Source organism: Corapipo altera, unplaced genomic scaffold (genome assembly GCF_003945725.1).
Source record: "Corapipo altera isolate COAL_440 unplaced genomic scaffold, ASM394572v1 44, whole genome shotgun sequence".
NCBI classification, from domain to species: Eukaryota; Metazoa; Chordata; class Aves; order Passeriformes; family Pipridae; genus Corapipo; species Corapipo altera.
In genome coordinates, this window is record NW_020884880.1 from 17,464,716 (window position 1) to 17,489,351 (window position 24,636).

The 24,636-nt window shown below is 39.1% G+C and overlaps 1 protein-coding gene across 2 annotated transcripts in view; it reads left to right on the forward strand.

Annotated features, from left to right (window-relative positions):
• The first annotated feature begins 12 nt into the window (after window positions 1-12).
• The window catches only part of RARB (retinoic acid receptor beta), a 328,154-nt gene continuing 303,530 nt past the window's right edge, over window positions 13-24,636 (forward strand). For both annotated transcript variants that reach the window (XM_027638985.1, XM_027638986.1), the window contains exons 1-2: window positions 13-75; window positions 8,782-8,877. The gene's annotated coding sequence lies outside the window, so the exon portion shown is untranslated. The remainder of the gene's footprint in view (window positions 76-8,781; window positions 8,878-24,636) is intronic.

The window sequence follows — 24,636 nt, forward strand, 5'->3', positions numbered from 1 at the left end:
GCGGGGGGTCCGGGGCTGCCGCCGCCGCTGTCGGCGGCACTGGCGGGGCGGCGGCGGGAGCGGGAGGCTGCCGAGGTAAAGCGGGGACGGCGGCGGCCCGGCGGGGTGGCTTCCTTGCCTGCCGCGCCGCGTCCGGCGTGGGGGAGGCGGGAAGGGGAGTGGGGCGCGTTGCCGGCTGTCCCCTCTCGGGGAGGAGGGGGGGGGGACACGCACGGCCCCCGCGCGTGTCCGTGCCCCCCACGCGGGGGCCGCGCTGCCCCGGGCCAGCTCCGAGCGGGTCAGAGCGAGGTGCCCGGGACGCTTCCCCCCACGGCTCGGCGGGACGCGGGGGGCGGGCTACGCTCGGCGGCGCGGTCGCTGTTTTGGGCTGCAGCCCGTGAGTGAGGCGGTGATGTGGCGGTAGCGCCCGGGCGCTCCGTACCTTCCTCTCCGCAGACAAAAGCGCGCCCCAGGCGCGCCGGGGACTGGTTTGGTAACCCGGGGCGCTGAACTGTGCTCGGGACCCTGCCAGCCCGGCGCCCACTCTGCTGCTGGGCGGCGTTGGCCGGAACGAGCGGCCGTTTTGGCGGAAAATAAAATAAAAACCAAACAAACAACTTCATGTTTACAAACGTGGCTAAAACAAGCCCATGGGTCTCGGCAGCTCTTGCTGTGCAGAGTGGCTCGATGTGCGAGAGCAGAACCTCAGCGGTGTGCGCCTTGTTAGTGAGATTCCTGCGCAGGGAGAGCCGCGGTGCCCGTCCATCAGCCGACTGCTCGCTTCAGCTCCCGGTAGTTCTGTGCCCCAGGAACTCGGGGAAGGGCCGGGAAGGCGTGCAGGGCGGCTCTCCTGCGCCTTTTCGAAGTGGAGTTCAGTTTTACGGCTCCTCGCCTCGCCGAAGGATATTGTTGGGACGTGGTGGCAGGGAGCTGTGCGGCTGGAGCAGGGATTACTTCTGGGTGAGTGAGGCTGGCGGTGTGGAGGTCTGCGGGATCCCTTCTGCTGCCTGCCAGGGAGAGATCCATGGTTAGCAAATACAGTGTGAAGATTCGGCAGTGTGTGTGCGTGTCGCAGGCGCTGATACAAGGAGGTAATAAGAGTGGCTGTTCGTGCATTTCTGATGTTTTCTAGTGGCATGTTATTGTTGCATGTAGAGTGACAGTTTAGTCAGTTGAATCTGTGGCAGAATTTTTTTGGTTTGGATAGTGTTAATATTTTGCCTTCTGCCGAGATTTAACAGCATTTCAGCAAGCTAGCTGTAACAAAACAGAAAGGGCTAAATTATTGGCAATAAACGCAGTCTACGCTTTGAAGAGAGACAGGGCTTTGAAGAGATCTGTAGTGTGGATTCTGAAAACAAAGTAGTTAATTGAGCAACATAAAATATTACTGTCCAAGGACTGTGCTGGATCCAAAGGTGACCACCAGGACAGTACAGCAACAGCTCAAGGAGAGGAAATTCACTGAGACTGCTCTTCGGCTCTTTCTCTTGGAAGAGTGCTCATGAGGAAGTTTAGCAAGCATAGGTTAATTATATATGATGTTATGGCTGACTGAAGGAATTGGATACCTAGTGCAAAAGCCTGTGCATGTGGGAGAAGCTGATTTAAGGTAAAGTGGTGTCAATGTAAATTTAGACTGGTTGTGTCATTGTGGTAAAGTTGCTATGTGGACATCACTTGTTTGCAGTTCTGGTTATGTCATTTGGGAAGAGTTGGAAGCAAAACTGAATAAAAACCATCGCTCTTAAAATAAGAGCATTGGGAGTTGGTGCGTGCTTTGTTTTTCAATCAAGAAAGTTGGTTTTGATTTAAAATATTAATTAAATCATTCCTTTATGAACCAAGCTCTGGGTAAGAGCTTGATGTGTCAGCATCTGCCTGTGTCTGTTTTAATGATCAGAGAAGGTTGATCCTCAGTTTTTTATGTGGGTCAGCTTCCAGCAAAATACGCTTTGCTAGATGAAGGGTTGCAGGATTTGTCCTTGTATTAGTAGTGTCATAATGTTAGTAAATGAGAGTGCCTCAACCTGAGTTGTCATTATTTTGTGGCTAAGTGTGCTGGTGAAGAATGCAAAGTGGCTTCCCAGCAGATGGTTACACTTTGGGGTATCTTGCTTCTCTTCTGCACCTTCTTGCAGAGCTGAGGGGTCTTGCAATGCTCTTGAATTCTCAGGCTAATTCACCCTAAAATACCTAAGTATGGTAAAGTGTCTCTGTTACGTGTGAAATTTGGGTTCTCTCTAGGTAGAAGGAGTGGCACCACCAGGAACTGTTTTTTGGTTTTCTGCTGAGATAATTTTGTCTGTGTCTGTAGTAAAAGTGATTTACTGTTAGAGCTTGCTTTGGGGGTAACGCGTCTCTAGTGTGGGCAAGATGTAGAAAGCTCAGAGTTCTCATGTATCTCACATAGAATGAATTATTCTAGCAAATTCCTAACCATGAAGTGCCCACAGGTGTGTACAGTTAAGAGTTTGAGCCAGGTGTGTCTGAAAGGGATCATCCATTTTCACACTTCTGTCAATATGGATATGGTGGGTAAGTAGCATAAACAAAGTCCCCATTGACTTCTGTGGATATACACCTGTAAGATCAGTGTTCCAAGGAGTTTAAACCAGGGTGGCATTCTTGTAGTAGGTGATACAAGCAGTGATTAAAAAAACTGCCACTCCTCAGTAGGATAAAATACAAAGTCCAGCCAGTGTCATCCAGCTGTTGTGAGCAGTTAATGTGCTTTTTTTAGAGTGAAAGTTTCTTCTAACCCTTCTTAGCTAGGAGTAACTTTATGCACAAGATTTTAATATCTTCTTGCCTGTTTTTATAACCTGTTGTTTCAGTAATATTTTGTAGCACTGAACTCTGTAAGTTATCTGCGTTAAATCTGTTGTCTTTAAATGTCATCGACTCTCTCCTTGTTTATCTATTAAGGGGAGACAGTAGTTATTGAAATTCCTGAATACAGCTTAGCTGATCTTAATTATAATAATGGAGTCCATTACAATGACTCTTGCAAGTAGAAAATATTGTTAAAGCTTAGGCAAGATATTGGGGAGAAATTATGTCCAATTTCTTCTTATTTGTAGGTTGTGTTCTAATTAAATATTCAATATTCTAGGAAACAATCTTTTAGTTCCAAGACACTGTTGAAATGTCAGTTAAATTTCCCTCCCTCAAAGCAGTGTGCAGTATTCCGTTTGCTACAATACCTGGAAATCTTTAAGACTTAAAGAGTCACTAAACTTTTCATTCTCTGTAGTCTATAGTTCAGTTTGTATTCAAGGTAGATAGGTTGGTAAATGCTGAACATGTAGGAAGTACAGATATAAGAAAATATAATTAGGCCTGCTGTGAAAAAGCCAAACAAAATACAAGAAAGTGTAAAGAATTTATAGAATAAACATTTACCTATAAGGAATGTGTTTTTTTTTTTTTTTTTTTTTTTTTTAGGAGCTACTGATATTATTGAAAGAAAGAAAGAACTTCATTTTATTAAATACTTATTCAGTTTGTTGAGGTAATACTTTGTAGATTTTGGATTTATTTTCTACACTAGCCAAGCTTTTCTCTACTGTTCACCTCCTCCTTTTATCCTCACACAGTGAGCTTATTATTATTAGTCTTGGTTACAGACATATGTATTTTTGTAGAACTTTACAGCAAGTCTGTAGGGCAACAGACCCTATCATATCACATGTCTAACTTATAACTTTATTTTTCAGCAATTATAGCAAGTCTGCTACTCAGATCAGAATTAAAATTATGTAAGTATAATTAATATATGCCAATATTACTGAAATTACGAAACGCATTTGAGCTCATTCAGGTTTTCTTTTCTCTAGTTTTTTTTATTATTATTATTTTTGGTTTTAATATGGAGTGCAAGCTGTTGCTAATTAGCATAGCACTGTGGAGGCAGTCTCTATGTAAGCTAAATGGAGAGGATAGGATGAAGGGGGGGCAAAACTTGGAGACGTAAAAGTGCCAGTCTTGGAGGTGTTAAAAAGCTTGGTACATAGAGTGGGTTTTGTTCTTTTTGTTAGACAAGTGATGGCAAGGTCAGGTGTAAAACTTCAGAACTGAGTTGAATCCTGTGCCAATGTGTATGTTCGTGCTGGGTACAGGAAAGGACCTCTCTCGATGGGCACTAGTTTCTCTTTTATTTCTTGTGCAGTGCTACAATGTCTCTGGGTCAGTAGGCTGGAGTGGGGAGTTTTTGGATGATGTGGGCTGGGTGCACACGTATTTCTAGAGTTGCAGCAGGCTCACTGAAGTGGTGCCACTAACATATGACAACTCTGGTGCGTTTGCCATGGCTTTCCTCTCGTGAATGCAGAATATTTGCAGACACTGTTGTTTGCTGCTGTACTTAAATCGCTGAAGGCATATTTACTTCAGGTATGTGTATGATATGCACAAGTCTGCTTACAGTGTACACAAACAAATGTTCACGTGTGTTTATGTGTATAAATATTTCCATGCCTATTTCTCAATGTTAATACATCTTTCATTCTTGGGTGGAACTTCTGCATCTGCTAAGGGAACAGGTTTTGAACTTGCACAGCATAATCTTATGGTCTGGGCTGCTGATTATTGTTGGAGTACTTGGCAGTCATGATTCTGGAGGTTTTCGCTTTTATCTAGGCAGATATGAAAAAGCTGCTCCCTGCGGCAGCAATATGTAGCAAATAGAAGACAAGCTTTAAATAAATGATAAATAGAATCTTTATTAAACCCATTCTTGCATATGGGGAACATACTATGAAGCTCTATGGAAAGCTATCTTCCTTGGGTCTCTGAATGAAACCTGATTCGCTCCCTGTGAGGCCATGCTTTGTGCTGCCAGGCAAGGAAGAGTGCTCTCAGTATCTCAGTGCAGGTAACAGATCTTCCTTTTCTCACATATCCTTTATCTTGTATCTGTTTTGACCTATATCTAGATTCTGTAAAAATGCTTTGGAATTAACGCTGTTGAGAGAGTGGCATGTACCGCCCCTTTCACCAAAGTAAAGCAGTGCACCCTATCTCAAAATAATGATTAGAAACTGTATTCTTTGAGAAGGTGTTCTAACCCATTGAGTTGGTACATGCAAATATGTTAGCATTAGATACTATTTGGAAATTTAATTTAACAAAAATCTTACACATAACTAATAAAAGTAATCCTGCTGTTTAAAGCTTTCAATCTATGGTTCAAAGGAAAGTCAAAGGAAGCTACACATAACGTCTTTTATTTTGCTGGGGTCAACTGCAAGAAGTTGTTTAGCCACATTCTAAACCACATTAAATTTTCTTTAAATGTTGATATTTTTTTTATTTGGACACTGCAAAAAGCACTGTTCCAGAGTGTTTAGGTGGTTTGAGATGCTGATCATGAAGCGGTGCATTACCCACTTGAATACTTCATGCTGCTTCTCTGAAGAAGCTTCGTCCTCAGAAGAACTTGTTTTGGGATCATAAAGTAAAGTAGTCAATGGTCTTCTCTATGTCAGAGGACCTGCAGAGCAACGTTGTTTGCTCAGGGTGAAATATGTGAAAGGCTTTGTTACATTTTCATAGTTTAAAGAGTTTTAACTTGGAGCAGCCACCTTGTTTCAGCTGGCACATGGAGTACATGGTATGCAAGGAGATACTGAGGGACCTGAGTTTACCCAGGATGAAGATTAGAAGCTGAAGGTGAATTGTTACCTTGCATTTCCTAATGGACTGTTTTGGAACAGAGAGCAATGCTCTTCTCTGAGGTGTACAGAGAAAGGGTGAAGTGCAGTTGTCACATATAGAAATGGAGAAATTCTGTCTGGACATAAGGAAAAAAAAGAACAACCAAACAATCAAAATGCTTAAATTGTGACCTGAGGTCTTTGGAGGTTGCAAGATTTGCCCTTGGAGATTTAGAAACTTGATAAGACTCTGAAGAACTTGTCCTAACTTTGAAATCAGCACTGCTTTGACTAGGAATTGGAGGACATGGCCTCCAGAGGTCCTTGTCAGCCTAAATTATTCTAATTCTGGGAGAAGATTTCCCACAGAAAAACTAAGTACTGTAAGAGTTATGCTAAATAGCCTTTTAAATTATATTCTTAGAAGCGAAGAGCTGTTTGTCTGTGGGATCAGAGGAACCCTTTGTGTGGTATTCATGGCCAAGATAATTTAGAATTAATATGATTTTCTAAAGAGCACGTGCAAAGGAACAAGTTTAAGTTGTTGAACAAAGTGTTTCAGCACTGTGCTCCTGCCTTGACTAGTCACAGTCTTGCTACTGTGTGCTGAGAATAGCTCTGACGTGTAAATGTGATGCATGTTAAGTGGTAGTCTTTGCTGGACCTGGCTGCAGTTACTGTAGGTGAGTTCTTTGCAAGTCTGGGAAGCTATGTAACATATTAAATTTGAAATGACTCTTATGGTAAAAAACTAATAGTGGTTTGTGGGGTTTTTTGTTTGTTTGTTTGGTTGGTTTTTTTTTTGACAGAATGCCTACTGAAGCTAAGATTGATTGTTGACATGTCCTTTGTACCTGATGTAATTAGAATACTCTTTGTTGATGGACTCACTCACCATGGCATCATGTTTGACCGTTTATTCTTTGTAGCGTACAACTTGAATTTAAGATGTTTTTATCAAAGAGTCCTTTTGTATTTCTCTGAACTAACTTTGTGCGAAGTTCGACAAAATACCAGTCCTACTTGTCTTGGGCATCTGTGTGAGGTCTTTGTGATGTCACCAGAAATCCCCACAGACTTGGCCTTAAGTTTTCCCTTGAGTTAGCAATGACCAAATAATGTGTGTTACATGAATTGTTATTCTGCCAGCATTATTCATTCAAACAGTATCTCACTGAAATGGAGTGAACTTTATATGTTGATACCTCTGTGTTCAAATTGAAAAATTCAGTAGTGGAGAACAAGTCGTATTTGTTATCCTGTATCCATGTGTGAGGCATATACATATATATGCATGCAGATGTGGTTACTTGTAGGAGAAGGAGGAAGGAATGTAGCAAGAATAGTGCCCCTGCTTCTCCTCCAAACAGATAGGTTCTGGGTTTTTTTCGCAAATGATATTAAATGCCTTTTACCAGTACTTGAGTTAGATATGCTAGCTGTAATTCAAGTCTAAAGTTAAGACTCTTGTTCAGCTTTTCAGAAAGACTGTTGGAGACAGTATCTATCTAATCAGCAGCAGTGTAAGTAGATATTATCAATTTAGGCTGCTGTATTTTCTCTGGGGAACAGATTGAGTGTGGCCTTTCTGCAGAGGTACAAGGGGCTTGTATAAAAGACTGAATGATTGCTGTTGGTGCTCTGTAGGATGCACAGACTTCAGAGGCTTTTCTCTCCAGGGGCTGCCTACCTGTTCAGGCTACAGGATGGGCGTTGAGGAGGCTCATTAAGGAAAGTAAGCTGTTGCTCAAAAGATTATCGTGCAGGAGATATGCTATCATGAACTCCCTGCAGGGAAGGGAAGCTACAGTTTTTTGCTGTGCTCCTTACATTCCTTCAGCCCCACTTTTATCTTTTGTATTCTTAACTATATATATAACTATATATATATATGTATATATATATTTTGTTTGTTTGTTTGTTTTAATTTTAACATTGAGGTTCAAGCTTTTCAACTCTAAGTCAGACTTCCAAAAAGACCTGAGAGCGATTTAGTAATCAGGAGATATTAGCAACTTGGAATGCCTTTTAACTGCTCTATGTATTTAAATCATACTAAGCATATATTTTCCCACATTGTATACAGATTAAAGGAAAATAAGATTCCGTTAATTTTCAAATGAAAGCTGAAATGAGTTGTTGAGGAAGCATAAGAAAAAGGGCAAATATCACCAGATTCAGATGAGAAATCTAGGAGCAGCTCTATAGATTCTAATAAGTGCCATATGGAAACAGAATATATACAAAATCGGGCAGGGTTTTTGGTTACATTGTACAATGAATTTTAACAATGTTAAGTGTCTATCTTTGATTTAGAGTGTTTCCTTATTTGGGAAACCAGTAGAGAAGTGTTTTCAAAGTAATATTTTGAGTACTCAGGACTGGACAGACAGAGCACTTTTTTAGTTTAACACTCATTGTTTTGTAGTGCTACTGATGGGAGAGAGAAAAAATTATCTTTTTTGGCTGAGGTTTCTGCACTCTGGTAGAATCTGAGGCAGTTCTCTGCTGAAAATTAGGAAAGGCAGTACAGAGCAATTCCTTTCATTTTTCTCTCTTCTCCTCTTGACTACTTTCTCTCTTGTCCTGCTTTTCTTGTTGGGCAGGAATGGGTTGACAGAAACAGTGCCCAGTTAGACCAAAATGATTGGTAGAGGCCATGTTACTGAAATCACATTTCCTGTTCTTAAAAAGAGGGTAGAATTTTCTTGTGTTGATGGTTCAGATGCAAAGGTGTTGCAGCTTTGTTCAAAGTTAATTTGGGCAAACTGGGGGAAGTTAATTGCATGTGCTTGGTGATGATGTAAACACCGTTGACTGTCCCTGGAATTCCTTTGGGTGCTCACAGGGAATTTTGGCGTGGACAACTATTTCTTCCTTCAGATGAAACTGAGGAGGAGGTCAGTGTTGCAATTGAGGGGTGGGAAAAGGAAGAAAGGAAGCACACCATGAACCTGAGACACCACATTCGGAGACTTTGGTGAAGAAACGGTCTGGTTTTGATTTCTCATTTGTGGATATTGGAAATAACATTAAGATCCTCTGATTTTGCCCTGAGAATCATTGTTCTGGTGCTGAGTATGTTTGCCTTACTCCTTCAGAAGTAACTGCTCTTTGTAACTGCTCTTTCCCTGTATTCTTCCAGGATGTCAAACTGGCTTAGGTCCATGAAGACTATGCTGATATCAAGCTCCATCTGACTTGCTTCCAGTTCTCAGGAGCAAAGGTACAGTTAACAGGGGTAAGTTAAAATCCACTTACAGAATCCTCTGAAGGAAATGAAGACTTTAATTAGCACCTTCTCCTTTGCATGGCAATTTCTGGTACATTTCTCCTCTCCAAGTTGCTTGGTCTATAACAGCAGGCTATCAACAGTAGAGAAAGGGAAATCCAAGAGTGAAGTCACTTTGAAACTATAGTGAAAAGTCAATGAATAGGGCGCTTACAGGACAAATACCGATGCAGGCTGTGTGTGTCAGGAAAGCACTTTGAAAGTGAAAAGTGTCCCCTTGTTTGTTTGTTCTCCTTTTAACTGATGTCTTTGAAAATCCACTTGGAATCACACTTGAACTACCATGATAAAATAAGTTTTCATCAGATAAAGTTGAAATAATACACATTTAGCAATTGTGAGTGTTGCTGGGAATAGGAAACCCATGTAGCAATGAACACAAATTCCTGTTTTTTGTTTCATCCTAAGGGCAAAGTACCCTTGATGCAAAGCCCAGGGGACCTATATAGTCATTAGCAGATGGAGGGGGACATTAATCTTCTACCCACAAATCTGCCCCGGCACATAAAGCAGGGAGCGTCTGTTGTGAGGATTGCTAGAGGTTGTATTAAACATGATAGTTTATAATCACAATGCTAGCCACTCTTTCTGTTCCTTGCTGTGTTTTCTAGGTACTCTGTGTCTCTGGATTTCACTTTTTCTATCTATGTATAATAGAGAGTGACAGTATTTCTTTTTTTTGAAGTGCTGGCAGAAGTTTTTTCCAACACTCTTAAAATCTCTCTTGTTGTAAGTGCTAGAGTAAGTTAGGATATACTTTAAGTGCTTTTTTGTGGATAGGGAGAAATGTATGATTTTTCTGTGTCATTCAGTCTTTCTCGTTTGGCAGTCAGCTAGGAGACAGGCATGGTTAATGAGGTATCTCAGCAACGCATTTTTATGGGAGTATAGTTAAAGTTAGGAGTATGTCCAGTCTCCAAACTGCCTAGTGAGCATTCTGTATTTGGAAACAAATGCCAGCTGGCAGTGGTTAAGGAGTGCATGCTTATTCTACTCATGATAGCCAAAACATGCTCCCTGCTGTGTGCTTTTGGCAGCTTTGCACTGGCAATATGTCTAAAGTGCCACTTGCATGTCCTCCTTTCCTACTCCTAACCGTGTCCTGTAAGGCATGATTTAGCCTAAATAAAAGTGTGCCTCTGCTAGACTTAGTAATGTATGGAAAGAAAGAGTGTGCTTGTTTTCAAAAATCAAAGTCTTTTTGAAATACCTGTAGTACATTATTTCTACAGTGGAAATAAAAAGATAAATATGTCTTCCTATAGTTGGTGGCAAATTGACCCTACATTTCTGAAGATCTGATGATTTTTGTGACACCAATTTATAGGCAAACTACAGTTCAAATTTTGTATAACTTACTCTCAGTGAGAACTCTGGTTGATTTGAAGCTCTAACTCTACTTATCTGGTCAATGTATTAATTACACTGGTGGTCATATTAATTGTATTAATTTGTGGTGTGAGCGTAAGTATCACCACAGCTTTCTTTTTGTTTAATTAAGTCAATAAACATATTACGTGTTACATTTTATTGAAAAGATACTTTATATGTGGGCAGACTGACTTTTACAGTCAAGTGTTGCGAATAATAGAATAGTTTGAGTTGGAAAGGACCTTTAAAGGTCATCTAGTCCATGTGCTTAGTTGAATTATTTGAAGCAGTTCGTGAGTTATGGTACATTGGATACAAGTTCTTAAGGATCTTCAGGTAAATAAATCCAGTCTACGTTTCTTTGTCATTTGTTTCTTTAGTAACAGGTTAAAAACAGGTTAAAAAACCCCACAGTTTGACAAAAAATGCAAACAAAACACTGAAGATTTTCAATCCAATACTCAAACAACTACATTTAAGGTCAAGTCAAATGTAGGGTAAGCAAGATGTGCTTACAACTTGGATTTAGAATTTCTTTCAGTTGGTCTCTCACCTCCTTTGTTTGTAGCAGACCTCAATATTAGAGAAGATGATAATTCTCAAACAAAGAAAATGCCTTTTTCTTCTCTAAATCAACGAAATTAAGATTTAAGTTCTTAACCTTAAGATATGGATGTGTTAAAGAAATGAAAATCTAAAAATCAGGTTATCTTTTCCAAACTGGGTTCCTCAGGAAAAAGGAGTCACCTTGACAAAATTGCTAGCTTCCCAAATCTGGGATCACACAACCACTAAAGAAGGGAAGGAACACTATCTTTTGCAAAGGGCTATATTTTCAGTTACCATGCTTCCACTTATCTGCTGAAGCCTACCTGCAGTAGCTGATTTAATGCTCCTGTTGCCCACTCTGCTTTCACAACAAGCACAATCTGCATTTCCCAGGAAGGAGGTAAAAAAAGAGGGTGTTACTGTGACCCTTTCCTCAAACCCCTAAGCTTACCTCAGCAGCCTGATATCACTGTCACACAGCTTTTTCTCTCTCTTTGGCAAGAAGAACTCAATTCAGTTGCTTTTAACAGCTGATCTAAAATAGTGCAGGTTTCCTTGTAAGTACTTCGTCACATCCATCATCCAGCTATATCCTGGATATTCAAGGGCATGGACACCTTTGTTAGGGTACCTGAATGGTTTCATCATTGTCTGTGCTGTGGTGGAGTTGAGAATCAAATCTTGCTGTGATCTGTGTTGTCAAAGCACTGCTGCACATTGGTTAACACATACATGCTCTGAAAAAGCCTTGGGTATGTCATGCAAAAAAGGTATTTTAGAAAGTAGGTTGCAAAATCAAACCCTCGAAAGTTGTGAAATGTCAGATTTATGTTATTTTCTTCTGTGCCTGTAATTGATGCAGAAATATAGATCTTGCAACTTCAATTTGATCACATCCTAATTAGATAACTTATGTTAAAAAAACATGTGTGGCATGGCCGCGTACTTTGTAAATAGCACAGTACCATTTCTGTAGGAGGAAGAACAGTATTCAAAGAAGAATGATTATAGAGTTTGGTGCTAAGTTATTATGTACATGTAGAAGATAAACAGAATCCGTTCATCAGACTTTAAATTCCATGTCAACTAAATATATTTGCATTACATAAACTTTGTGTAACATAACTCTTTTCAGTGAAGTTTCTCCCATTTATGCTGGTGTTGAATTCTGCCTCTAGTCAAAAAGAACTTTCAGAAAAAGTTCTGCCAACACAGTTTGTCTCGGAACAGCTTTGAGGCTTGCCAGCACTGTTATTTCTTTTGAGTTGTAGGAGCAGCTCTAGTTACATGCCAAAATATGGTCTTATTTTTAAACTGAAAAATAAATGAAACCTATGTAGAAATGGAAACTTCATTGAATGCCAAATTCTGACCACGTTACTCCCATTGGAACCACTAGGACCAATTTTGCAATCTGCTCTGTCTTTATAGCGTTAAGAGTTATTTCGCAATGTGGGAAATACTGGAAGAAATGAGTGTAAAAAAGGCAGGAAATCTGCCAATGTCCATGTCTTTTTTAAAAAAGTAGTTATAACCTACTTGCTGAGATGTTTTATGCAGATACCAAATTTAACCAAATTTAAGTTATGGCCAACCAGCTTCCATTTCAAAAGTGCTATTCTGTAGAGAAGAGGCAGACCAAAAAAATTGGGCACCTAAATATTTTCAAAATAATCATAATTATGTTATTTTTGTCTGTTTTTTTTCAATATGGTAAGACGTAGGAGCTTGGGGACTCTGTCTGTTAGTCTTCTTTCCTTTCCATTTTCTTTAATTTTTAAAGTGTTTGTCCAATGACCAAAGCAGAATTTTAAAGTTAGTTCCAGTAAGATAGGAGTTAAAAAAGACGGAGGGGGTTGGGAAGGAGAAATACAGTATTTAAGAAGTGATTGCTTTGCTCTAGGAGTACCTTCCTCAGATACTAACCCTGGTAAGAAAAGGCCCAGGTGTTTTGCCTCCAGCAGTGTGAAAGCACTCAAATCCGTTGAGGGCTTTGAGAAGAGGCTCTAGTGATTTTGGACAGTTGTTGACTTTCAGCTTGTGTGAAAAAGACAGAACAGGTATGTTATCTCACCATTCCACAATAAAAAGGAGGCAAAAAATTATGTTATTAATTCAGAAGACTTCCTGAGTGTTGTATCTGGAGTCTTAACTTGGTCTTGAGCTTAAGTGTTCAGAGCAGTTGCCAGAGGTAAGTATAATCGAGCTGAGCTCTGCAAGTATGAGAAAGCAGTTGCCATTCTAGCATTTTGAAAGCATATTCAGCCAGATAGTACAGATCAGAAAAAAATCTAGTAAAACCTGAAATGTTCACTTGTTTTGACAACTGAACAGTTGTTCTCAATGCATCACCAGGCATCTGTGGTCCTGCTGTCCCTGGCTGAAGGATAGTATATTGCTTAGCACAACCCTCTGTGCATTTGACAGTAAGTTGTTTGTAGATCAGTGTAGCTGAGCAGTATTATAGTGACATTCAAGGTTTTTATAATGACATTCAAGGTTTTTATCGTCACTTCTCAATGATGATTTGTAAAGAGCATTATTAGCAGTGTACCTGATAGGGTAGCGTTTGAGGGTGAAGTTGATAATTCATAGGATTACAAAACAGGGGCTGGTCTGATGGGCTGCCCTTCCAAACCTGTTGTTTCCTGGTACCAAACCTCTGATCAGTTTGTAATCTGCAGAGCAAAAGCTCTTATTTGAGGAACTGAATTCACCTTGGGCGATGCATAGTCCTTCTTAGACATGGAAAATGGGCATGATGGATATATGTTCTGAGCAGATAGCCCCTTCACTCGGTAGCAAGTTTTAAACATAGGCTTTCTGTTTTGTACATTTACGCTGCTTTCGGGATGGAATCGTAGTACTGCTTCTACTTGAAATTGTCTAATATTTGCTACTTTTTTCTCAATTCATAAGATGGATCTTCATTTTGTACCTAAAGGGAATTAATAATAGTCTTCTGTAGGCTTTCTGGCAGGACATGGTCAGCCCTAGGGATCCTTGACTGTAGTAATCTCATTGACGGAAGATGTAACTTGCCATAAATTGGATTTCCTTTTTCTGAAGCCTGAAATGACCAGTATCTATGAGTTTTAGGAAGAAGATGAAGATTCAGGATGTAAAAAGGCAGCTAGAGACTAAGCTGTAACTGGAGACTTCCTGGATTTGGCGCATAACTCATATTTGTACCTTTATAAAGCTTAATTTTTACTTGGTGTATATGGTGGTGTTGAAGGAGGTGGCAAAGAAGCTACTTTCTACTACTTGGTTCTATAGTTATAAATATACTGATTTTGGTATAAGAAACATCAGACAATAAGTCTTGGTGATGGTTAAGTTAATTCACTTTCAGAAGTTCAATAATTCATCTGAGAAGTGTCAGCAGCTGGGTCTTGTTAATGGTAAGCCTTTCATTTCTGTTAAATCAATTGTGAATAATAGGATCCTTCAGAGAAAAATGATGAAGTAAGCATTGATTTCCAAATTGGGTGTCTGATATTGGAGCATTAATAAAATCTAGAGCAAGCAGGCAACTAGGACCTCATACACTCTTATCACCTAAGCAGTAATCAGAGAAAATCAATATTTCTTTTTGTATGGTGCTAGATCTGTTAACATTTCATTTGTCATCATTCATCATTGTGTCTATAATTTCATTTTGATAATTGCTTAAATTTTGGGGGGCTTAATAGTATGCATTGAATCGAGCATCTACTGTCACGCTTTTGTGAAACAGATGTGGCATTGCCATATTGTCTATTGTTTTCTAGCTGTCTATCTTACTATTTTTGGACTATTAAAGCAATGGTCAAAGTAAACTCTATGTATTTTCAAATGAGATCAAATTTTCTTAAACGAGTTCCATTTAGACTTCCTGGAGTCCTCTGTTATTCTCTTTTTCTAACCTATGAGGAGCTGTGTTGCTTGTTTCTATGTAGTTTCATTCAGTTTCACAGGAGTGTTATGAACATTTCCAATAATGATGGTAAAACTTTGTCAAAGAGGAACAGTTGTAGAGAATATCTTCAGAACAGTCAGACCGAGGGTATGGCTTCCTCTGCAACATCTAGCTTGGACTGTTGTTCCCCAACTACAACTTCTGGCTCTGCACATTTTGTTCCAGCCTGTCTTGTACTGTTGAAGAGGGCTGTGGCTGTCTGGATGTGTCAGGGAAGCAGACTGATGCTGACATGGCTGCGTTGTGGCCTTTGACGGCTTTAATACAGAGGACCAAATTTTGGTGACAGCAGCATTAGAGAGTGATCTGAGAGGGAGTAGTTGATGGTAATACGTCCCACCAAGCCATTTGTGGGTGGGATACCTGCATGCCTTGTACTTCTGGTCTCAGAGTCAGTCAGGTTTTGTATTGCAGTGTGAAGGTTACAGACTTGCGAGTGTGGGATTTATTTTGTTAATTGTTTTTAATAGCATTTGAAGACTGGGTTCAGTGGATTTTTAGAGCTGCTATGTGCCAGCTTTTTCTATCCACTATTGTGCTTACCAGTGATCCCATTTTGTTTAAAACTGTATTGATTTCATATGGAAACCCACATACAATAAAATCTGCTTCCTGTTGAAGTCAATGGCAGTTGAGGCTAAAACTGGACCATGATTTGGCCCATAAAGCATAGCAAGAAAATTTAACAGTTATAATAAAACTCTTAAGGCAAATAAAATGTTCTAGCAGGTGTTCATAAATGTGCTTTATGCTCATAGACTCTGTTAAATGCTAATACTAAGGTCCTGCAGAAGCTGCACATAAGGACTGAGTGAAGGAAGCAAATGTCTGTTAAATGTGCTGTGCAATATTGTAGCAAAGGTGGGTGGCAGTGCAATGCCATGCTACCTATTAGACTGAAATATGAAAGCTATTAGAGATTCTGCTGAATTTTCATTTTGTGAGGGAGTAGTTTTCAAGTGAGAACATACCGTATAAAAAAGCCATGTGTTGTGCAAAACTAGAAGCATCTTTGTCAGTGTATGCAGTTTTCTTCGAGGTATGCAGTGCTTATTAAGGACAACTGCTAACATACTGTATTAACAATAAATTTAAAATAAGACAATACTTGTGAGAAAAATAATAGCTGAGAAGCAGCTTTATTTTTTGCATATTTCATTTTTCTTGAATTATTTTCTTTTCATATTTCTTGAATTATTTCTGCCTGTGGTCCTTAGATGAACTCACAGGCAGAAGTCCTATCATGACCTAAAATATGTTTTGAGGATAATGGGTGTTGGCAGGATTTTATATTTAGATCTCTGTCTTATGCTAACTATTTTTTTTTTTTTTAATTTATTTGTTCCATCACTTCACTATCAAAGCACAATGAGGTCCATTTTAGATTTCCAGGAACTTTCTGACCTTCCTCCTTTCTGTCTTCTAGGGGAAGCATGTGTTGACTTTTTCAGCAGGTTTTGCAGCATGCTTTGAAAGCTGGTGGCTTGTACTGGCTTGTTTTCTTCTAGCAGTTAATTTCATTAGGATTTGGGTCAAACTCATGGGACAAAAATTACCTGTGTATACTTGAGTCACTTGGTACAATGACACCATGAATGCGGAAGTCATTGTTAGAATGTGTTTTATTGGTGTTTGAGTAACTGAGTGAGTTATTATGTCATCAATATTCGGTTATTGTGTTGCAGGATAAAAGCAATCACATTAGAAAGATACTCTTTCACAGTTAACTTCTGAATTTTCTGTGCCAGAGAAGAATGCATTAGCTTGGAAAACAATCAGATAGAGGAGTGAGGGTAGGGCTTTCACGACGTTTAGATCTACCAAGTTACAAGTATCACAGCCATTTTTGTAGTGCACGCCTCTGTTGGAATGCCCATGTAATGTCAGAAAGAGTCTTCCACTGTTGCTTTGGCCTTGTCCTCGAGTGTTTGGTTTGTTTTTGTTTTTTTTTTAGCGAATGGGAGCAGGGTTATCTCTGGAAAACTTGTTTCATTCTACCTTGTAAAAAGGATTGACTCATGCACTTACACAGTGAGTTCTCATCACTTGCTTTCTCAACAAAATCACAGGGACCTCTTTCTCCTCTGTAGCAGTGCTGCACTAGTGTACTTAAGGATTTCAAAAGCAAGGCTGGTGGTCATCATCAGCCAACAGGTTGGGAGCTTCCACACATGGTAAAGTGTCTTTTCTTTCAATCCTTCTAAGACAAGGATACCTAATAAAAAAGGAGGGTGGGAAAAGACTAGAAAATTTTTAATTGAGTGGAAAGTATGTCTGTACTTCTCTTGTAAGTTGTGGCACTTCTAGTATGGCAACAATAGTGATATTCATGCAGAACTTTAAATGCCTTCAGTACATTACAAATGCATTGTGTGATAATTAAATGTTAATTGAGGCCATTAGTAGATGAGTAGACTATTTATATAGCAAAGTTATTTGAAGTAATGAGCCATGAATGAATTTTGTTTATTAACTTCCCCTGTGTTTGTTCTTCTATATCTTGTCTTATCACAGAGAAGGATTTTTAAAATAGAAGGCTCTCCAATGACATAAAGACCTGCAACATATAAGGTGTGTTACCTATAAATAGTGTGTTTTGTTGATTTCAAGAAATAAGCAGAATACAATCAAGACCTGTGGAAGATGGAGCTTTTAGGTGAATTTCTACCTGAGGAAAAAATAAAAAGACAGAAAGAAAGGATTTTTTTTTCCTCTTTTAAAACTTGCACAACTCGGGTACTTAAATGGTCTTTCCCATTTTAAGGATGAGAAACTAGGGAAAGGAAAGTTATTTACTTTGCCTGGAATTATGAAGGGAAGTCTGGCAGACACGGAAATTAAATTGAGATCCTCTAAATGTCAGACCAGCTCCATAACTACCAAAATATCCTTCCTTTTTTTTTCCTAAAATGTCTGTCAGAAATATATAGTAAAGTTTCGATTTTGTAGGATTTCCATAGGTCAACTGCTATGTGTGAATAGCCACAAAAAAAATTCTTCACCCTTTGAATTTGAGAGTACTGTATCTGTTATTAAATCTGAAAAAAAGACTGTCCCAAGCCAACATACTTGTAATAATATTTTGGATTTCATTCTCTAATTGTTTAATGGAATTAATATGAATACTTTAGCTGTACAGTTGGACAGCTGCAGCAGGATGTGATTTAACCAGGACACTGACTCTTCTTTCAACACATTCTGGCAAACTTTGCAATATGCAATATTATAAAAGTCCCATTTATCTGTCATGTAGCTTTCATACGCTTCCTTCGTTCACAGTTATTTATCTTTTTTCTTTTTTAAAGCCAAATTGAAATTGCTCCTCAGTTCTTGGCTATGATAAAATGCCGTGCAAGGCAAAAGCCTTCAAGAGGTTTCACTCTCATGAAAGATGCTGGGACTTTGCATAAGCGGTGGTTACCTGAGAAGCTGCAGCAGTAAGTTGTGCAGTGTGTAACTCTACCACCCTACTACCCATAAGTTCATCACATCTTGTCACGGTTTCTAACACATGCTGAGAGACCATTTTTGCAGTTCGTTCTTTTGCTTGTTGGATCCAAACTCTGTTTCAAATACTTTTGTTCAAGTAAGGAAAACATGGAATCATACAAGTGTTTGAATTGGAAGGGACTTTAAAGATCATCTGGTCCCGATCCCCTGTCATGGGCAGGGACACTTTCCACTACATCAGGTTTATCAAAGCCCTATCACATCTAACCTTGAGCACTTCCAGAGATGGGGCATCCACAACCTCTCTGGGCAACCTGGTCCAGTGCCTCATTACTGTCACAGCAAAGAATGTCTTCCTAATATCTGATCTAAACCTTCCCTCTTTCAGTTTAAAGTTGTCACCCCTTGTCCTGTCACTGCATGTTCTCGTGAATAGTCCCTCTGCGACTCTGTTGCAGCTCCCTTTAGGTACTGGAAGACTGCTCTAAGGTGTCCCTGGAGCCTACTCTTCTCCTGGCTGAACAACCTGTCTTAGCCTATCATTACAGGAGAGGTGCTCCAGCCCTCTGATCGTTCTTCTTCTCTTACATGGGTTCTTACAAAAGTGAAGTAGAGGGGGAGAACCAGTTACCTGCAGATCCACGATAAACTCTCATTTTCTAGCAGAAACTGTTTCGATTTTGTTTCAGGTGTACTGTGTGCTTATGAACTCCTGTAACCATTTATCATCCATTGATGTATTGCAGTACCTTTAAGCGCTGGACTTTCGAGCTCTGCCAAACAAATACAGCAGAAAGAACCGACTGTTTATCAGGGGGGAATATTATATTTATATAATAACTGTATGGTAGTGATATAGTGAGAATATAAAAGTTTAATGAGTTTGCAATACCATTGGGCTGACCTGATCATCTGTAGTGCTCATCACAGCATGGCCATTACCTTCTACGCGTTGCTTTGTGCCATGCTGGAGGCAGCAGCTAGGAGAGCCATCATCACAGCTGGCTCCTGGGGACATCGGATGCAGCATGTGCCAGTGGGACTCTGCCAAGCATTAAATTCTGTCTCTACAACTGGGACAGGTTTGTGCACTCTGTATCGTTTACTTTCTTACGAGGCGCTGCTTTCTAGCCCTTGGTAATTGTGTGGTGTTCCAGAGTTGCTTAGCTGGGAAAGCTTGTACGGCTTTTGCAGGCCACCAGGTTCAGAGTCTGGAGACAGCTGGCTATAGCAAAGTACTGTGATAAATGTTAACTTGACAAAACCACACATGTGAGGTCTTGAATGAAGTCAAGATTGAAGTAATTTATTCTGGATAATTTGAACAAAAAGGCAGTTCTTGGCATTTTAAAAGAATGCCGTATAAACTCATCTTCTAAAGATGAAAGCTATCAAGCACAAAACCATGATACTACACCAGATAGCAATTACTGTGGTTTCTTAATGTGCTTGTGTTTTTTTTGGTTATTGCATTTATTAAATGTTTAGAACTTCAACTGTAGATATTTTTAATCAAAATCAGAATTTTCTCACAAAATGGGTGATTACATCATTTGCACATTTATATTGTAAGACATTTTAACGATATAAGCATTTTTTCATTTAGACAGCAACCATAATAAATTGAAATAAAATTCAGCCTTGATTGATGTTCTATGTGTCATGTACAGGGCAAGTCCCATCTATAAAATGCGGTTTGCCAAGGCAGCAATATTAGTAGCATTTGAATGTTTTTCTTATTAAGGAGAAAAATGGTCAGTAACATCAATACCGTCTGCTCCAAAGACCATGGTAAATGGAAACTGCCTGCAGCACATTTGAATTCCTCACTGTATTTGGGATGAAGGTACGATTCAGGCAGTGAGAATTTTTTTTTCTTGAAAATTAGGATAGACTATTACAGTTCTTAGGATGAAAGAGAGAAGCTGATTACAACATAATGGAGTGTACCATATTCATCTCTTTGAAATATGACCTCACTCGGCCTTTTCCATTTTACAATCGATTCTCTCATTCCCTTAATGAACCTGTGCGTTCATGAGTCTTCCCTGGAAGTATGCACGTGAAGTATTACAGTAGCAGAGAGTAATTGTCTGACAAGCAAGTGCAAGTAAAGTGTCTCTCTTGTAGTCTTGTTCAATAACATTATGGATCATTAATGCATCGGATCAGGTTCCATATTGTTTTGTTAAAAATTATGCAGACATGTTTTTCTTAGTTGTTCATAGTGTTTCTAAAATGGTAGCTTCAGAAAACTGGTTCAGCATCATCTGGCTCTATTTCTTTGCAGAACAGTACATTTGTCTAAGAGATGAGCTATCAAAAAGGTACTCCTGCAAAGTCAGTTCTCTTACCAGGTACTGAAATTGGATAAATTGTAATACTATGTCAAAGGAAGAGAAGAAGGGCTTTTTGAGAAGAAGAAAAACATAAAGTTCTATAGAGAATTACTGAAGACACCATCAAGATGTAATTTTTAAAGGATCAAATACCTAGCATGTGACTTTTGTATCTATTGGGTTCTTTAGGCTATCAGTGTGATTATGTGTAGTAAGAGAATACTGTAATTATATGTATGTCTTAATGTGTATTTTGGAGGGGTTTTTAATGTAAACATAGGTTGTTTATATATCTGTTAACTTTTAACTAATTCATGGCTAACATAGAATCTCTTTAGAGGTGGTTTAAATATATATATGTGTATGTATATACTTTTATTATCAACCCATAGCTGCTAACTGACTGTCGATCATTTCAACTTGCTACAAAATATGAAGGCACCCTCTGGATGATAGTCACAAATACCAGATAACCTGGATGGTACCCAGGATTAAATTGCAAGCATAGAGGTTGCTGCATTCACCACTGGGGAATCAAAAGAGGATTCCTGCTAATCCAATCTTGCTCTAGGCAAAGAGGTGCCAGGAGAGCTGAGACATACTGGGAACTACCCAGGAGAGTTGGCAAAACCTTATGGAAAGACATGGAGACTAAACCACAAGCAGAATAAAACAGAAAATCTGCAGAACCCTGAAAGTCTTTGTAATGACAGTTTCACTGAAATTCTAAGCATTTGATGTATTGTCACCAGCACTGATTTGATAAAAATGCTGATGAAATAAAGGTTGAGCTCAGAGAAAAGCAACAGTCCTGAGCGTCGTGTCCAAAAAAATAATTTGTCATGTCAGAAAATAGCACTTCTTTTTGATCAGGCCAAAGTCAGTGTCCTAAGGTGTGAAAATTGCCTTGACTCGCATATTGCCTTGACCGGTCCATATGTAGGACTATGGACTGTTAGTTTCTAGCAGTTTCCTTAGATTAAAGTAATGTAGCTGACTCCATGCAGGTGGAAGTAGCTTTCTCCTTTGTCTGATGAAAAACTTACTCGGAAATACTACATCCTCTTTTCCTGTTGTTGATTTTTTTTTTATGGAAGGAGCCTGCAGTGTAGCATCACGATATTTCATTGTGAGGGTTCATCTGTAATATTAGTGTTTAGCTGAAAACTGACAATTGGGGGTGGTGGAAGTGTTCGGGTTTTTTTTAAACTGTAAGAGAGAAACCCCATGTTAATAGGTTCCTATTTTTGTTCTCTGGGAAATTGTGGCCTGGTTGAAAATTTGATCAATTTAATCTATCAAATTTATTGCCAGTTCTTTATTCTGTCATTGGTGTTGCTTGCACAGGAGTGAGACTTCTACCAAGTGAAGACCTTGATCTCACTGAACATGATTTTACCTGGAGGAGTCCCAGGGAGTGTGTAGGAGAACCTGTGCTAGTACATTGACCATTGCCTGCTTAGGGGCATAAACTCTATTGATGGTATTTTTGTAATGTTTCAGCATCTTCGTTATCTCATCATTCACGTAGCATAGATGCCCTTCTGTTTTCAGCACCTCAATGTACAAATTGACTGAAACCCCATTCAGAAAGCATATATTCAGTGGGAAAACTTTAAGGTGTGCTTGGTGATTAGACCAAAGTCTCAGCTGATGTCAGTGGAACTGAATGCATGTTTAGTTGAGGCTTTCCAAGAATAGGAACAGGTTCATGCTGAAATGCCTTTGAGTAATGAAGAATGAAATGGTCTGTTCAATACTACATCGTACACTCTTCAGAGGACTTGTGGATAAGTTTTTAACCTGTATTAGTGATGAAGAAAAGTGAACTGTTTGCTTGTCTCCATCTGATCAAACCCGTATTACAGTAGGTCCTCAGAAAACAGACTGTAAAGAATCAATGTCTCTGTCCTGAACAACTTCAAACCTGTGATAGGACAGCCTCATGTGAGGGCAGCTGGAAAGCCTGATGCACATCATGATGAGCGGTTTGCTACCTCGTGTTATTAAGAAGACTTAAGGAGACTCTTGGTTAAGGTCCATCTTTCAGAAGATTCATGTGTGCGTAGGTAATTCACGTTTTGCAGATAGTGAAAAAAGGAACCATTATTCTTCGGCAGAAATTCTAACTATGATGTTCGAGAGTTAAATGCACAAAGACTTCCTTATTCTCAGTTATCTGTTATTCATCTTTTTTTACTCCCCAGAGAATTAAAAATACAGTTTTTTTGGTCTCCAGCACTTTTAAGTTAAACTTCAAAGACTATATTTATTTTTTTATTTGTTTTCTGATTTTTATTAGTCCATAAGGATCAGGCAGTTTAAGATTTTTACTTTGCAGTCACAGGGCTGAGGAACCTAATATTTAAGTATGTGAGTGTTAAAGTGTAGCAATACAACAAAAACTATGGACTGAAATTAGCAGAGTTGGCAATTCATTAGATGAAATCTGAAGGACCAATCTACAGTTGCAAGGTGGTAGCTCAAGGAAGAAAGGAAGTTACATACCTGCAACCAATCTGACTCTTACATCCAGTGTTTACTGTATTGATCTGCTCTACAAACAAAATAAAGTACCTTTCTTCTTCTATAGTATTCAATTCAGAATTCTTTCTCTAAAGCATTTTATGATTGCATGGTCTGCACCTTAAGTTACTGTATGTCTTTTCTTCCCAGTTGCAGTAATGTTTCTGGTTTGTTACTGTCACTTGTTGTGATTCTTTAAAGCTTTTGTTGATAATAAGTATTAGAAAGGTGAAATGTATTGCCTCCTTGGATGTATTCAGATGCTGTACTTATAGCTATGGAGATCAACGCTATTTTTGCTTTAACAGACTGTTTCTTAAGATAAAATGACAGTTTGACACTATTCTTTTAGAAAAAGAATTCCTGTAGGAGTGCTTCAGAATCATTGATTCTGATGGTTTTATATGGAGATACAGTAGCTGAAATAAGCAAGGACAGACTGTTTGTAAAACCACGAAAGAAATTTCCCTCTCAAAAAGAGACAAAAGGAGTGAGAATGGATTCTAAATGTAGCACTTGCTTCTATAAAATTGTCTGACCCATTGGAACAATTTCTGACTGTAGGCTGACTACAACCTAGTGTAGGAAAGAACTTTCTGAAATCCCAGAAATGGAAGTGCTTCTTTATATATCTCAGGTGCATTTGTGAACTGACATTTGTGTGGCTTTGTGTGGAATGCATGTGAGCTATTTGAAGAATTGCTGTTTGCAGGCTTTTGAGGTTAAAAGAGTGTCATTTGGGACATATGCTTTTTCAACAATGGGAGTGAACTTCACTGGTATACAGTATTTCAAGCTGGCTTGTTGCTTCACTTTTGGATTGCCCAACTAAGGACTGAGAAGAAACTGTATCAGTTAGTGGTGGTAACAACATCCCAGACAGGCTTAATGAAATATTGTAAGAATTTGATGTTTCATATCAAAGCATAATCTCTCCTTTTCTTGGTTATATTGCTGCCTATTGAAAGGGTTTGTTGGATCACAGGATATCTGGGGCCCTTTTCTTGTTCAGAGTAGAATTCTCCTGGGAAGAATGGTAAAGAAAGGAATGCAAGATGAGAGACTATAATATACTGTGTCTTATTATGAGTGTTTCTACAACTAGATCTTGTGAAGAAGATATAACTAAAGCTAACCCAGACTATTATTTTGGGTTAGAAGACTTTATTGGGTGTAATTTTTTTTCTTAGGCTTTCAAAAAGTTCTTATGCCAAACTGCTATCCTGTAAGAAACATTTCAGAATATCTAATGGAGAAGCATGAGGCAGACTTATTGGAACTGTTCTTTCTGCAGGAGATGCAGTGTACTGTAACTTGGGGTTGTACTGTCTCCTAAGGTCTGTGCACTGCTCAGAGCTGCTTGGAGACTTGGCAACTTGTACATCATAGGATATTAAAAGGAAGATATATTAATATGCGTAGTAGGCTGAATGCTATTAATGCTGTTGTTGTGTAGTGACTCAAAAGATGAATAAAAGGATGGTAGAATTTTAGGGTGATAGAAAATGAATT